The following is a 16,387-nucleotide window of genomic DNA, read 5'->3' as shown; positions in this document are numbered from 1 at the left end:
ATTTCCTTCCTCTCCTGTCTCTTTCTCATTCTATCTCTCTTCTCCTTCCTCTCTTCTCTCTTTCTCTGCTGCATCTCTCTCTCCCCTCGTGCTCCCCCCCCCCCCTCTCTGTGCTGTGTCTCTCACTCTTGATGAAGTGTTATAACTGAAGTGAGTCATTTAGAACAGAAAAAGGCTGAGATCAAGGGGAGTTGAGTTCAGTTTGGAACTCTGCTTGTTATATAAGCTGTCAGGGTATGTTATTGACTGAGAGAGAGAGAGAGAGAGAGAGAGAGAGAGAGAGAGAGAGAGAGAGAGAGAGAGAGAGAGAAGGTGACATGGTGAGATGGTGATAATGGTGAAGGAAAAGAGAGAGGGATATAAGAGAGAGGAAAGAAAGAAAGACAGGCAGTGTCATTATGTTGTTATGACATGTTATAACATGTCTGTCATGCATGTGCTGTTTGCTATCATTAACACACAGACACATTTGGACATGATTGTCTATGATGCATTGTTATGGTACCATGGTGCATCCCAGACATATCTTAATATGGTGCTACAGACATGTGGACGCCAAGCAGAGTTCTCAATATCTTCTAAACCTCATCCCCCTATCTCTCCTCATCCCCCTATCAACCTCATCCCCCTATCTCTGCAGCTCCCTGGCCCAGAGAGCATCAGACAGCAGGGGCCAGTCTAAAGGGCTGCTCATACTGCTCTCTTGTCAACATTATCATGTTTACCTCAGTCTCACAGACCTAGTTCACATCTACCTGGTGATACACTACAGGATACAGTACATGGACTCCCAAAACCAATCAAACACAAACACTTCCCTCATACAGATTCATCTTTGGTAATAAGCAGCCGTCGACTTCTCGCTCTCTCTCTCTCTCTCTCTCTGTCTCTCTCTCCCTCTCTCTCTCTCTCTCTCTCTCCCCTCAGGTGCAGCATTACCATAATGGCTTCTTGTGATGGTGATGTATTAAGGAGCGGAGGCATACTTCTCAGTATGGAAATGCAACATGCGACGGTGCGCATTATTGGAGCTGAACGCATTAGATGTCATTTGTGCGAGCCGCGCTGTATGGTCATTATCTTTTAAACTGTTCTGGGGAGGGGAGAGAGGAGTAGAGCGAGAGCGAGAGCGAGAGAGAGAGAGAGAGAGAGAGAGAGAGGGGGAAATAATAATGGAAAAATGTATTCCATTTACAGTAAAAGGTATTATTCTGCTGCTTTCGCGTGCAGAGAGGCGAGAGGATTAGTCGTGGGATGAGAATTGGGAATGGAAATGGCCTCTTCTGATTCTTCTTAGCTTACCCTTGTTCCCGCTTTAGAATAATGTGAAGTTTAGATACAGTAATTAACTGTGCTGATCTGCCTGCTGCTGCACAACCCTCACACACACACACGTGTTGAGAGTAATGGGGGAGGTAAGTGATTACAGTAAGTCTGTTGTATCTCTGATATGGCTCTCTGACTACTGAAGCTGTGGCCCATCAGCAACGATCATAATGTCCTTCTCTCCCTCTCTGAGCACACTGACCCCATTGTTAATCCTGACCATCGTCTTTATTTCTGTCTGTTTATGTTTGTGTTTGATTTTTGTGTGTGTGTGTGTGTGTGTGTGTGTCTGTGTCTTTGTGTGTGTGTGTGTGTGTGTGTGTGTGTGTCTGTGTCTGTGTGTGTGTGAGTACATCTGTGTGTGTGTGTGTGTGTGTGTGTGTGTGTGTGTGCGTGCATGTGTGTGCGTGCATGCGTTGTCTGGAGTTCCTCGCTGTGCTGTAGCAGGACTGTGGGATGAGTCACAGTGTGGCCGTGGGGACATTCCCTGCTCCTCTCATAAATATAAAACACATAAAGTGCAGAAAAATGTTTTGTGCTTAAAAAACCCCCAGAAAAGGCAAAATATGTATGAATATGAATATTTCACATTGTATACAAGCTTGGAAAGACTCGCAATCTGTTGAAGAATACTTTGAAAGAAAAGCAACCATTTTAAGATGACACAGTTCAATAGATTGTAAGGACAGAGAGATGGAGAGATGGACAAACTACAAGCTAGAAGGAGGACACGTTCTACATTCTAGATTTGTTTTACGTTGACTTCACCTCTGAAACTGAAGGGAAGGTTCGGCCTGCACGACTTTAAACATCACTAAGAAAAGTTTCAAGAGAGAGAAAGTGCAAAGAGAGAGTAGAGAGAGAGAGAGAGAGAAAGTTCACCAGAGTCTATGGAGACACTGTGTTGTTATTGTTATGCAAATCGGCACCTTGTTGTTCGGTAAATAAAGCAAACTGATAAAGGAAAGAGGGAGGGAGAGAAAGGAGTGTGTGTCTCTATGTTTTGTCCGTAGGCATGGCTGTAGGCGTCACGCTCCGCTGACAGCCCGTAGAGGAAGGGAGGAGGGGGGGAGGAGGGGAAAGAAGAGAACCCTGTCACTTGTCACTCCTTACACTTCACTTTCTCCGTTACTCCTTTATTCTCCCCCTCTTTCCTCCCCCTTTCCTCCTTCTTCTATCATCCCCCATTTGGCAAATGATACAGCGTTCAGCGGATGTGCTGTGATCTTCCTCTTGCCTTGAGACGGCAACGCTAGTCGGCGAGGCCTCTAAGAGAAGCTCTGCCCAAAGTTTGGGAAACAGACGTCAAGTTGTTACAGACGTCAAACAGCAACCCAGCAATTCCACTTGCTCCGACCGAGCCTCCAACTCAGCGACCTCTGGCTTGCTGACACACGTGACCACTGTCTCCTCAAATACCACGATGTAAACCAGCTACGTTATTGAAAAAGCGAGCAATTGGACAGCGCAGGCAGGTGGGGGTGTTTGAACTTGAATCAGTCTGCTCCTGTCAAAACACCACCAGGACCTCTATCTGTGTTCATGTCAATCTGCTACTGTAGAATGTTCTCAAAGGTTCAGTATAAGATGATTTCGACATCTGCAGACATGGTTTGTCCCGGTCCATGGAATGACTGTGGTTTAGATTTGCACGACTGTTCAATACCCTCTGTGATCCTGAATCAACATCATGACAGTAGGAGACCGAAATTCCTGCAGTGACTGTACAACAGTTAACATCGGCAGCGCACTCATTAAACGGATGATTCTGGAAGAAAAGTAAACAACAGCGCTGTCACCGCGAACGGTACCTGGAAGCGTTGGAGCGTAGCACTCGTTCAGGCAGGGCTCTCGAAGTCAACGACGCAGCTGTTCGCCAGGTGACGGAACAGCTGGTTCACACGGACGCACGAACACAGTCACATGTTAAAGGGACAGAGGCTTATTAGTGGTCCAGTCAACGCTCCTCCGTAGCATTCAACAGTTGTTGCGTGGTTGTACTGATAGGAGAGCTAGTTTTGTGTGGTTGTCCCCCCTTACCACCCCCAGCCTCCACCCTCTAGGTCACTCAGTATATGTGGCCTACCTACAAGGGGTTTGATCTGTCATGGGCTCCCTGCCATATTACATAGCTGTATGTTGTGGTCATTTAATTCCAGGCAGGGAGCTCTGAAGAGCGGAGCCATCCACATACGTCAAGCTTTCAATCTATGACTGTTTTCATGCAATAAACGGTTCAACTTGAGGTGAGTGTCCTGATTGACTTAGAGAATCAGTAAACAGTTGCTGCTTCACCGTCTAAACACGGTGCATGAACTGAAGGGCATCTGCAAACCAGGTTCACCCACCCACTCTACCACAGGAGGTATATGGTAATATGTGGTAATGGTAAATTAATATTCATATTTTTTGTTCCAAAAAACGTCACATCAGCCCTTTCCGGGGTGGCTGCGAGAATTTGACAATGTTTTAGCATGGCTGAGGGGCCATATGGTGGAATCCCCATCTCATCACACAATCCTCATTTAGGTTTCACCCCCCAGGGACTCAACGCTCCCTCAACACAGAGGTGTTTTTATATTAAATCAAATCTAATGAGCTGGAAAACCTGGCCCCCTTCCTCTGTTATTTGTGTGTGTGTGTGTGTGTGTGTGTGTGTGTGTGTGTGTGTGTGTGTGTGTGTGTGTGTGTGTGTGTGTGTATGTGTGTGGGTGGATGCGTACGTGCGTGCGTTTAAATGTGTGTGTGTGTGTGTGTGTGTGAGAGAGAGGTAGATTAAAAGAGACAGGGAGGTTTGCATTGTAATCTAGCGCATTGAGGAGCCTGGGTTAGCACCAGGAAGCGTGTGTGTGTGTGTTAATTGTATATCTTTGCAGCTGTAATTGCTTTAATTCCCTGTAATTATTCAGTAATTGCAGTGAGGAGCCGCACACAGCTTCTCTTTAAACGCAAAAGAACTTTTCAATATGGAGAACATAAATATATATGAGAGAGAGGGAGTGAGAGAGATTGAAAGAGAGAGAGAGTGGGGGAGGGAACGAGAGAGGGAAACGCAGGGAGAGGTCTTTCTGCTATATTTAGTGTTCTTTGAAAGGGCTGAACTATGGAATATGGTCTGCACTCATTTATCATGAATGTAATCTGATGTGTATGAGGAGAGATTCTGGGGGAAATAGGAGAGGTACCTATAGAAAGTGTTGGGACAGAGACACACCGCAATATATATATATATATTATTTTTTAAAATATTTTTTTTTACTTTATTAGGAACACCAGTACACCTTCTCATGGTGGAGGTGGTGTAATGGAGTGGGGAATGTTTTCTTGGCACACTTTGGGCCCGTTAATATCAATCAATCATCGCTTGAATGCCACAGCCTATTTGAGTATTGTTGCTGACCATGTGCATCCCTTCATGGCCACAATTTACCCATCTTCTAATACTGGCTACTTCCAGCATGATAATGCACCACGTCACAAAGCAAAAGTCGTCTCAAACTGGTTTCATGAACATGATAATGAGTTCAGTGTTCTTCAGTGGCCTTCCCAGTCACTGGATCTGAATCCAATAAACACCTTTGGGATGTGGTAGAACAGGAGATTCACAGCTTGAAAGTGCACCTGAAAAATCTGCAGGAATTGCGTAATGCAATCATGTCATCATGGACCAGAATCTCAAAGGAATGTTTCCAACTTCTTGTGGAATCAATGCCATGAAGAATTGAAGCTGTTTTGAGAGCAAAGGGAGGCCCTACCCAGTATTAGTATAGTGTTCCTAATAAAGGGAGGCCCTACCCAGTATTAGTATAGTGTTCCTAATAAAGAGTAAAGGGAGGCCCTACCCAGTATTAGTATAGTGTTCCTAATAAAGGGAGGCCCTACCCAGTATTAGTAGTGTTCTTAAAAAAGTGCACGGTGAGTGTATATATATATATATATATATATATATATACAGTATATCTCAATGGAAACACCCCACTTCAGCCTACCTCTTTACAGTCTGTCTATGTATGAGTGTATGTTCATGCATACCCACATCTTTCTGTATATTTTGGCGAGTGTGTGTGAGTGTGTGACCATTTTGTCATTTGTGTCCAACATGTTTCCGTTTGAGTGCGTGTGGAAATATTTTAAAGCTTTGTATTGAACTTTTTCTGGGAGAGTTTGTGTCCACTTATGCGTCTACAGTATATACATATATAAATATGTGTTTGTGTGTGTCTTTATGCATTTGCGTCTTTTCCTGTGTGTGTGTGTGTGTGTGTGTGTGTGTGTGTGTGTGTGTGTGTGTGTGTGGGCTGCTGTTTCCAGGGGGATCCCTGTCCCATTAGGCCTGTAATAGGAGAGAAAGGAGAATCCCTCCCACTCACCCCAGCAAGGTAATCCTTTTTCTCTCTGTCCTCCTCCTCCCCCTCCTCCCATCCCTCGCTCTTCCCTCACTCTGCTCCCTCATTAATTCCCAATTAAAACAGCTCCCCTCCCACCCACACACGACGACATCTCACATAAACGTTTTTTTTTTTAATTCTGACTTTTAATTTACCTCAGTTTGCGCTGAGGCCAGCAAACGTATGGTGCGTGTGTGTATAATGGTCTCTTACTGTCCTCTTTACCACCCCAGATGAGAGAAAACCTTTGTCATTCTCAATCGTTTTTTAAACGAGTGTCCGTGGCCTGTCTCTGTGACCCGCTGTGCCCCCCCCATCCCCCTAACTTGTTTGTAGCCCCCACACCCGCCCGCCCCACCTTGTGAATGTCTCTGGTTTCACCATAACAAGCTGAATTCTCATAGATCTCCAACAATTTGTGTCACACCAGGGAATCCCTGCATCAAGACGGCAGTGATAAATCAGCCTGAATCTCGATGTATTATTAAGCTTATACAAGCAGCCTGAAAAGACTGAGATACGGACAGAGTCATAAAGGTGTGAGGGAGAAAGAGAGGAAGGTACAAACGGGAAAGAGAGAGATCAATAGAAGGAGAGAGAGAGAGAGAGAGAGAGAGAGAGAGAGAGGGAGGGAGAATAGAGATCAGGAGATGGAGAGAGAGAGACAGAGAGAAGTAAGAAAGAAAGGAAGAAAGGCCGAAAGAAGAGTGCGAGAGAGATAACACATTTAAAATATATATATATATATTCCTATGACCCTGTGTTTGTGCCTTCTGTCTCTGATGTTATTGGCTAAGCAGGGTCCTCGCTTACTTGCCCACTCGCTTGCTCAACACGTTCGTTAAAGAGATTTCCCGAGATGCATCTCATCAGCGAGCGACTTGCATCTGTGAGCGCTTGAGAACGCTTGTGTGTCAACCCACCGCGATGCCTGCTAGCGCTGTTTCAGTGGTGGCGGAGGTTTTAAAGCTCAGCTTAGCGATTGTGCTATTCGCATGCCATTAGGATCTATGGCTAATAAAGGATTAGAGTTTATAGCAGGACGGCCTCTTTTCCTGTCTCCTGATACTGTAAGCTTCAGGGATTGCTCACTGAATAGTGTTTGTCATGCCCGTATCCATTATAGATGTAATGTGGTGCATAAATTGATATATGGTGAATACATTTGGTGGTGAATACATTTGCAACCACAACAAATACTGTCACATGCCCTCAAGCGACATACTATAGCATCTTGGAATTTACTCTGGATATACAGTATGTCCTTATGAGGGTGAACTACGCTACAGTGAACGCACATTTCGGAGAAAGGCAGTCTCTCCAGGATTTTGCAATTCTGCAATCGCACAATCTAATGCAAAATAAACAAATTCGGGAGTATTTCGTGAGGGCTTGCAATTTGAACCAATTACTGCACTATTACCTCGTAACCTGGTCCAATGAAACAACATCAACCAACCCAGCTTGTTCATGTGTGAAGCTGATGGGGGATGATTGACAAGTGGAGCAATGGACAAAAATCCACCTCATTTGCTTACAAAAAATATCTGCTCAATTATTTAGTTTCACACAACAGTGGGGACAAGTTGTTTGGCAATCTGTTGTGCCACATAGTGCTGGAACATAAGAGAAAGTCATCAATGTGACTAGAACTGAGCACATATAGCATTTTATTGCTTTCGAAGCCGCAGAAAAATCAAGCATTTTTGGCCGCAGATGTCACAAAAAACAGAGCGAATCTCCTGATGGGAGAGACGCAGAGGTATATTCTTACACAATTATATCACAAATTATAAACCAACAGAGTGACACTAGGGGCTATATTTAAAAAAAAAAACTCAGGGCAAAGGCGGGCACTGTCAGGAGTGCTGGTAGTGGCACTTAAAGGCCCTTAGGGGGGTGTGTTTGAAATGTGAGTGCTATTTTCAAGGCCAATGCACAAGATGACACTTGACCTGCTTATTGTCATGAAAATGCCTCTATTTACGCTTCTCCGCCGACGTGAGGACAAGTGAGACAGAACGACAGCACAGTGGTATTTTCACCTGTTACTGCCGACCCAAACTGCCAATATGCCTGCGTTTGGACTTGTGTTCATTCTGCGCTGGCTGAAAGTAGACCCATACCACTGCATTGGATATTCAATGTTTGGAGCAAACCCGATAGGCCGATATACGTATGTATTATTATTATTATTGGAGCAAACTAAGGAACGTCATCAAAATGTCCTTTGCAGCTGGAAATACGTTGTAAAATATTCTAAATATTCTATATATCATGGCTGACCAAACTTGGCCCGCGACCGATTATATTTGGCCCGCGCCTTATCCACTGTATAATTTTTTTCCCGCCATCAGCGCTCGGAATCTGCGCTCGCTCTCATTGAATATTATTTATTGGTGCACTTCCACTCCTGACCAGAGAATAACATTGTGATACAATGATGGTAGGGTGGCGCTGTTGAGCTCCTACCAGATGCAATCCGGTGAGGCGAAGACCAGTGAGTGAGAGGATGCAAGGATGGAGCGTGTTAAGCAGTGGCACACAGACAAGCGAAAATTCAAAAAAAGTTGGGAACATGATTATCTTTTTACCGAGGTCGATTCCACCGCAGTGTGTCTGGTATGTAAGCAGAGGGTCGCTGTTTCAAAGGAGCACAACATTCGTCGTCACTATGAAACTATGCATTCTCACCAGTTCGCAAAATACACAGGTGACGATCGCAAGCTGAAGGTAGCAGACTTGCTAAGAAAGCTAACCACACAGCAGCGAACTTTACTTCAGCCGTCCACTGCACAAGAAAATGCCACTCGGGCAAGTTATCGCATTAGCAAAGTCATTGTCAGAAGTGGACGAGCTTTTGCTGCGGGTGATTTTGTCAAAGAGTGTCTGACAATTGCTGCTGAAGCTGTGTGTCCAACTCAGATGCGGGCATTTTCTCAGATTAGCCTGTCACGGAACACGGTCACCCGCCGCGTTGAGGACATGGCCGAAGACGTTCGGGGCCAGATAGCCCAAAGAGCAAGTCGGTTTTCTGCCTTCTCCATCGCAAGCGACGAAAGCACCGACATATCTGACTCAGCACAGTTGCTGGTGTTTTTGCGAGGCGTCAATGAGGACTTTGAAGTGTGTCAAGAACTAGCGGGCCTTGAAACACTGAAAGGGACAACAAGAGGTATCGATATTTTTATGGCAGTGCAGCGAATTATGGACAAGAACGGGTTGAAGTGGGAAAACCTATCTGGCATCACGACTGATGGAGCCCCGGCCATGGTCGGTAAGAGAGCAGGCCTAACTGCACTTGTGTCGGACAAAGTCCGTGAGTTTGGTGGCTCGATTTTTAAATACCATTGTATTTTGCATCAGGAGCAACTGTGCGCTAAAAACATCGGCCTGAAGAACGTGATGCAGGATGTTGTTGGCATTGTCAATAATATTCGCTCAAAGGCGCTCTCACACCGTCAGTTCAAAGCTCTTGTTGATGAGATGGATGCCCAGTATGGTAATGTATTGTACCACCAGGAGGTGCGGTGGCTGAGCCGTGGGAAAGTTTTACGACGTTTCTTTGAGTTGCGTGAGGAAATCAGGGTGTTTCAAGCCACAAAGAAGAACAGCATCCAAGTGCCCTCGGACAATCACTGGCTTGCAGACCTGGCTTTTCTTGTGGACATCACAGAGCTGCTGAATATCCTCAATCTTCAGCTTCAAGGGAGAGACCAGATAATCACTCAGATGTATGACCATGTCAAAGCCTTCAAGCAAAAGCTCCAGTTGCTTAGCAGACATCTCTCAACAGGTGAGATCTAACTTTAATATGTTATTGAACACACAACAATGTAGTAGGCTTGTTATTGATCACAACCATGTTATTATATTTGTGTGATGCATGCATACTTTGTGTTTGTGGAAAATGGATGTTCTATTTAAATCTAGGCATTAAATCCAATCACAGAAGCAGTATTTGTTTTTCATACTGCAGCCATAAACAAAAAAAAGTAGTTTTTTCTCATTTTATTGATGTTTGGTATTTAATTGAAAATCAAATGAACATGAATCTTGCATCTTACATTGCTCCTTTTGTCTTTGTGTCTGTACATTCAGGAAATTTGGCACATTTTCCCAGCCTCAGAGAAGTTGGGTTGATGGAGGAAGACACACCAAAATACCTCAACATTCTCAGCAATCTTGTGGCGGAGTTTGACCATCGCTTTGAAGATTTTCGTGGAAATGAAACAGCATTTGAGCTGTTTGCGCAACCCTTTTCTGTAAATGTGGATGCAGTCAGTGAGGAGCTTCAAATGGAACTTTTGGAACTTCAGTCTGATTCAGACCTCCGTAGCAGGTTCAGAGAGCTTTCCTTACAGGACTTTTACAAATGTGTTCCTGCACACAGATATGGCAAGATCCGCAAACATGCACAGGTGATGTTATCCCTCTTTGGAAGTACCTATGTATGTGAGCAGGCTTTCAGCCTGATGAATCTTAATAAGTCCAAACTAAGAAATGCTTTATCTGACTCTCACCTACATGACATTCTCACTTTGTCAGTTAGTCAGCTGGAGCCTGATATTGAGAGACTTTTAAAAACCAAGGACAGGCTTCATGTCTCCCACTGATAGGCCTAGCCTACTTCAGGCAGGATGTGTAGGCCTAGGCCTCCAATGTGTCAGAGTATGTTCTGCTCTGTATGATTAATGGGGGCATGTTTTGTCCCATGTTACTTTGTTTATTGCACTTGTAAGTACAGTACTGATTTCTACAAACCTTCTCAAGCTGCCCAATTCTACTACTATTCCTGATTTAAAAATGATTGTTCAAACCAGTGAAGAATGTATTTTGGTCCCATGGAGACATGTTTTGTCCCATGTTACTTTGCACTAAATGTCTTTGTATTTGAAGATATAGGCCCAAGGCCTAGTAATGTTCCATGTCTGTCTTCAAATATTTCATAGTGCTTCAATTATTTTTCTAATTTAAAGAAGCCAGATTGACGTCAGTAATTTTTTGAACATTAATGTGAAGCACAATAAACAGTGTCATTCCTTTTTCGAAATTACTTTGTGATAGTGTTTATTTTGCACACGCATGCTATATATACCCATATTTAACTTAATGTACTGCAAAATTAACATTTTGGCCCACGACCCTCCCCCCAGATTAAATTTTGGCCCTCCACTGGGAAGAATTTGGGCACCCCTGCTATATATGATATAACATTTAATCATATTTAATCAATCAATTAATTCATAAGAGTTGGTCTTTCCCCTTGCTGAGACTCCCACTTCCTACGTAGGAATGAATTTGTTTTTGTGTTTTTAGCGTGATTTCTATGAGTAATTCTGAGAGGCTTGATAACTACCGGCTCTGGAACTGAAGCGACGACCTAACAAGCAGTAAGACAACATTTACTTGGATTAATATGATGTCATCTTCCCTGGACAGAGCAACACAACCGTCCGGTTCCCATCCCTGTCCTAGCCTGCCAACTGACAACACATCACCTCAACACTACCCTCCCCATCCTGAACCGGTTGAGTACTTACAGTCTCAGCAGAAACAGTAATAAGATCAAACTTGCTCCCTGCAAACCCAACCTTTGTTTTATCTGATGGAGGCATGAAATGAGCTTCTATTAATACCCCAGCCCAATCTGGCTGGCTGGCTCCCTATAGAGGCAGCTCTGAAAAGGTTAGACGCGGCAATTACGCAGGTGGAGTTTGAATGGGGGGGTTGAGGAGGAGATGATGATTCTGCCTTGATCACAGGGTCTGAACAAGGTGTTATCTGCAGCTGTACAGAGACGGAGGGGGTGTGTGGGGAGGAGGGGGTGGGGGGGGGCAATGGCTGCCAGACTGCTGGTAATGACTCGCCTTGTTTTTAGAAGCGGAGAGGCGCTTTTTCAAAGACGCGCCAATTAGGGGAGGACTTGTTCAGTTCTGTAGGGTTACCGCTATCGCTTGTGATGCCGGTGTCCAATCAATATTGAACAAGAAAAAAATGTCCAAACACACACAGACACACATTCTTGTGCGTGTACACCTATACAAAAGACACACGCACACACACGCGCACGCACGCACGCATACACGCACGCACGCACACACACACACACACACACACACACACACACACACACACACACACACACACACACAATTATGTCTTCAATCATCACCACTCAAATCTCATTGTGTTGCCCAGGTTTGGAGGCTGTGTTCTGTAACTCTCCTCTTCTTCCAGAGGATTAGCGGGTAGCACAGCAACACACCCACCATTAGTCTGCTCCCGCTGCTGACCCCAGTGATTCATTTAATTGGCTGTTAATTGCTATTCTCTCTGCCAGGCACAATGTATATGGAGGGTTATATTTAGTCTCTTCATGCTAAATTACAACTTTCAACTGGGCCTTGAAGGGCACCATTGTGGCCTGTCGTTCTCCCATTCTGATGTTGAGTGACAGGTAGGGAGGGGAGGAACTCCCATCGCATGGTACAGTACAGCGCGGTATTGACACTCTCATTGTAGCACACGTCTGCTCTCTCAGTGCAGGAGGGATTCCAACTGCACTTTCTCCTGTTGCCATGGATGTCTCCTCGGGTTTTTTAATCTTGTTGAATCTGTTTCACAGAAGTAGGCCTACTTTAACTCACTCACTGCCAAAGAATTCCGGAACACTCATCCCCAAGAGTGCTAAAGTTTTTTATGTGGTATTTACCTTGCAACAATACTTGTAGCATCATAACTACAAAATGAAGCATCACGATTGATGCATTTTTGGTGAATAAAGTCACCCTTGGCACTTTAAGGCAATTTGGGTGACTTTATTTACCCCCGGCACTGAATGAGTTAAACTATGAACACTTTGAGATTGTGTTTAACTGTACAGATGCAGTATATTCATGGCCAGAATACATTATTTTGTACTGACACATAAGTAGGATAAATCAAAGTAAATACTAATGGCAAATCCCACCCCTGCAGCTCTCTTTCTTGTGCTTTCATGGACCTTTTTATGAAGAAATCTAACACCAACCCATCATAGAGCGAGACGGATGTACACAAATATAGGCTACACCTGGGCTCCTTCTCCTCAGACCTTTCCTCTCCTATTGTACTAACTCTAACCCTAACCCTAACCCTAACCCTTGTTCTTATCAAACGTTGCCACTTGTTCTTATCATCGTTTTACTGACGATGACTAATGTGTAGTTGATTCACAAACTTAGACAAATGCGTTTATTGTAAGTGGCTTTATCTTGAGTGAAGAAGGACTCGGTATGCAACAGACTCTCCCTCCGGTTTCCCCACACTCTAACAATATTGTTCAGACCAGCTGGGTCTGAGTCACATAGTCCTGACACACAAACAGAAACAGAAACAGAAGCACACACACACACACACACACACACACACACACACACACACACACACACACACGCACGCACGCACACACACACACACAATGAGCGTGACACAGATGTGAGGTTGATGGATGAGAGTGGCCTACCGTTGACGTCATCCGGTGGAAATCCCGGATTACTCAGGTCCTCCTCCAACCCTATTTCCCTCCCTCACTCCCTCCCTCCATCCCTCCATCCGCTCCCAAAACCTCGGTCCCTCTCGGCCAAAGAAGAGCCATAGTGTCCAGTGCAGAGGCAGTGGGGGAGGGCAGGAGAGGGAGGGAGAGTGAGACGGAGGGGGGAAATTCCAGATTTATGGCCCTGAATTGTCATTTGTAATACCCTGATTATCCCTGGGGGTGGCGGGGGGAGAGAGAGGCCTGAACATCTTAATAATGTGTACATGCTCACATAGGCATGGCACGACAGGACAGCATTTTAGGATAAAACATGCCATTGCAATTTTAACTTACTATGTCATGCAAAACTATACAAAAACAGTTTATGAAACATCTTAATGTGTCAAATTGAGCATAAACGTCCATTGAATATGCTGTTTTATTAGAAAGTTCCCTTTATTTCTTATGTTTATGTCTCTCTGGATGCCAAACACAACTTTCATGTGAAGAGATGATTTGACGAGACAATTAGCAGTGAGAAATCGTGCCTAGTCTTACGATCAGTAAAAGGCTTGTTGACAGCTGAGGTCTAATGGCACAGGTGTGTGAATGAAGAGATTTAAGTGGATAATTTGTTTAGTGTCATAATTCTACATGTATCTCTGTGAAAGACAAAATCATCAATCAAAACCTCGAGAGATGAAGAGGTGTGTTGGTATCTACAGAGACACCAGTGAGATCGACTAAATGACAGACAAATTGTTGTGGCAATGAAGTGAAACCTAGCCTGTCTTCCTGCAGACTCAATAGGTATAACCACCGTACTTCACTCATAAACCACTTGACAGTGTGTCTGTGAAGCTTCCTCCGTCCTCCGCCCATACATTGATTTGACACACTCCAACACGGTAGAGAAAGCTAGAAACATGACTATGAGCCCTATACAGTATTGTACGGTATGCAATTTACACATCCTGATCATGACCATCATCCCAATCATCTTTATCCTCCTCCGTCTCCTTATGGGCATCATAAGCATCAGCAGTGGCATTGCTATCGTGATCAAACCGATAGCATTACATGGTGAGAATTAGATACAGTAGGCCTTGATGATTCTGGACAAGAGCGTATCAACAGCGCTATTATCCTACCTTATAATACCTGGCTGATTATCTATTCAACCAGAGTGCAGCTATCACAGCCGTTCTGGTAATATATTCACAGCTACAGTACCAAGCAGCGTGGTAATCCACACATCTACCATGACAATGGCCCCGGCCTCAGAGATGGGAACAAGAGATGATGGTAGTGGGTGGCCATAAACAGCCATAGATACAACATGTACAACAGTATGTGTAGTCAACAAATAGAGTGATGCAAAAAAAAGACATCATATCTCGGGACAACCGCAAACCAATCAAAGAGCTTCAGTGGAATCATGTTCCTTGAGGAGAGGGACAACGGCAGCATTTACAAATAAAATGTTCTTCTTATGAATACAATGTGTTCAAATGCTCCATAATGATCACCATATAAAACCAAAGTGAAATGTGGAGGCGCATGTGTGTATGCTGCAATAAACATACATTACTATTAGGGCTATACATTACTATTAGACCTACACATTACCATTAGGGCTATGCATTACCATTAGGGCTATACATTACCATTAGACCTATACATTACCATTAGGGCTATACATTACCATTATACCATACATTACCATTATACCATACATTACCATTAGGGCTATACATTACCATTAGACCTATACATTACCATTAGACCTATACATTACCATTAGGGCAATACATTACGATTAGGGCTATACATTACCATTATACCATACATTACCATTAGGGCTATACATTACCATTAGGGCTATACATTTGGCTGTACTTGTATTGTTTTTAATTTCCACCAACCAGTCATCACACTGTAGCTTGCAATGGTCCATGGAGCTTCATTCTAACTCCAAGGAGGATTCTTTTCATAAGAAGAAGTACATTTCATTAAAACATACAGTATACGCCAATGCAAGTAAATCATGGATTTAACACAATACCAAAAAGTAGATGCACTTTTTAAAAAAAATTCTTCCTTTGGCAGTCTCCTTCCAAAGCATTGCGACTCCAGACAGGAGCGCACCATGGGAGCGCAGATATGGGCTACATCATCACTGCTCGCAAATGTTTTCAACTACTTCAAAGAACATAGACAAAATGAACCATAGGGGATGAATCCAGAAGGCTATGAACCTGCTGTGACGGCTTCATCAGGAGCTGTTTTGTAGGTTGGTGTGCTATGGCCATTCCAGAGTCAAGCTGTGAACAATTTGAGGGTAGAATACAGACCTAAAGTAATAATACAGTATTTGTGTTTAACATAATAATACATATCATCTTATTGTCTCAATACATATCAAATAAATCTATGCACCTATGCTGTGTTGCACAGTTCCCACTGAAGATTGACAGGCTTAATATGAAACAGTTGCATAAACCTATCAAAGGCATCAACATGCCATCTGTGGACTTGATTTCATAATCATGTTGATGAGTGATTATTACAACAAAAACAGGAGCAAGAAACAATTTGCAATTAAATAAGTAATAAGAAGTAAGAAACTGCAATTTCATTTTGAGCACCGGAACTATTAAGTTGTTTAGATATCAGGTGGGGGTTGGCTACGATGTGACACAGGAGTGAAATATTTATACTGAAGGATCCATTACTGGTTCTTCCGCCGAAGTCCACTTTGCCAGGGATCTGAAGTGGACTATACCTCTTCTACACTATTGGGTCACCTGTCAAAATGGTGACACGGAAATGTAATTCCGGGTCAAGAGGGACATATGAAGCAAGAGACACAACCCCGCCACTTCTTCCATCCCTGGTGAAATTTTACGCTAAACAGACAAAGCTATGTTTTCTTTGACTGTAAGGCAATGGGATACTGTTGCGTTTAGTCAACACAACTATGTCCATTAATTAGATTAGATTAGATTAGATTAGATTAGATTAGATTAGATTCAACTTTATTGTCATTGTGCAGAGTACAAGTACAGAGACAACGAAATGCAGTTAGCGTCTAACCAGAAGTGCAAAAAAGCAGAAAAGTGCAGTGTGAACAGTATATACAGGTAGTGCAGTA

Source organism: Argentina silus (assembly GCF_951799395.1).
Source record: "Argentina silus genome assembly, chromosome: 15".
In the NCBI taxonomy this organism is placed as follows: domain Eukaryota; kingdom Metazoa; phylum Chordata; class Actinopteri; order Argentiniformes; family Argentinidae; genus Argentina; species Argentina silus.
This window is presented reverse-complemented; position numbering follows the sequence as displayed.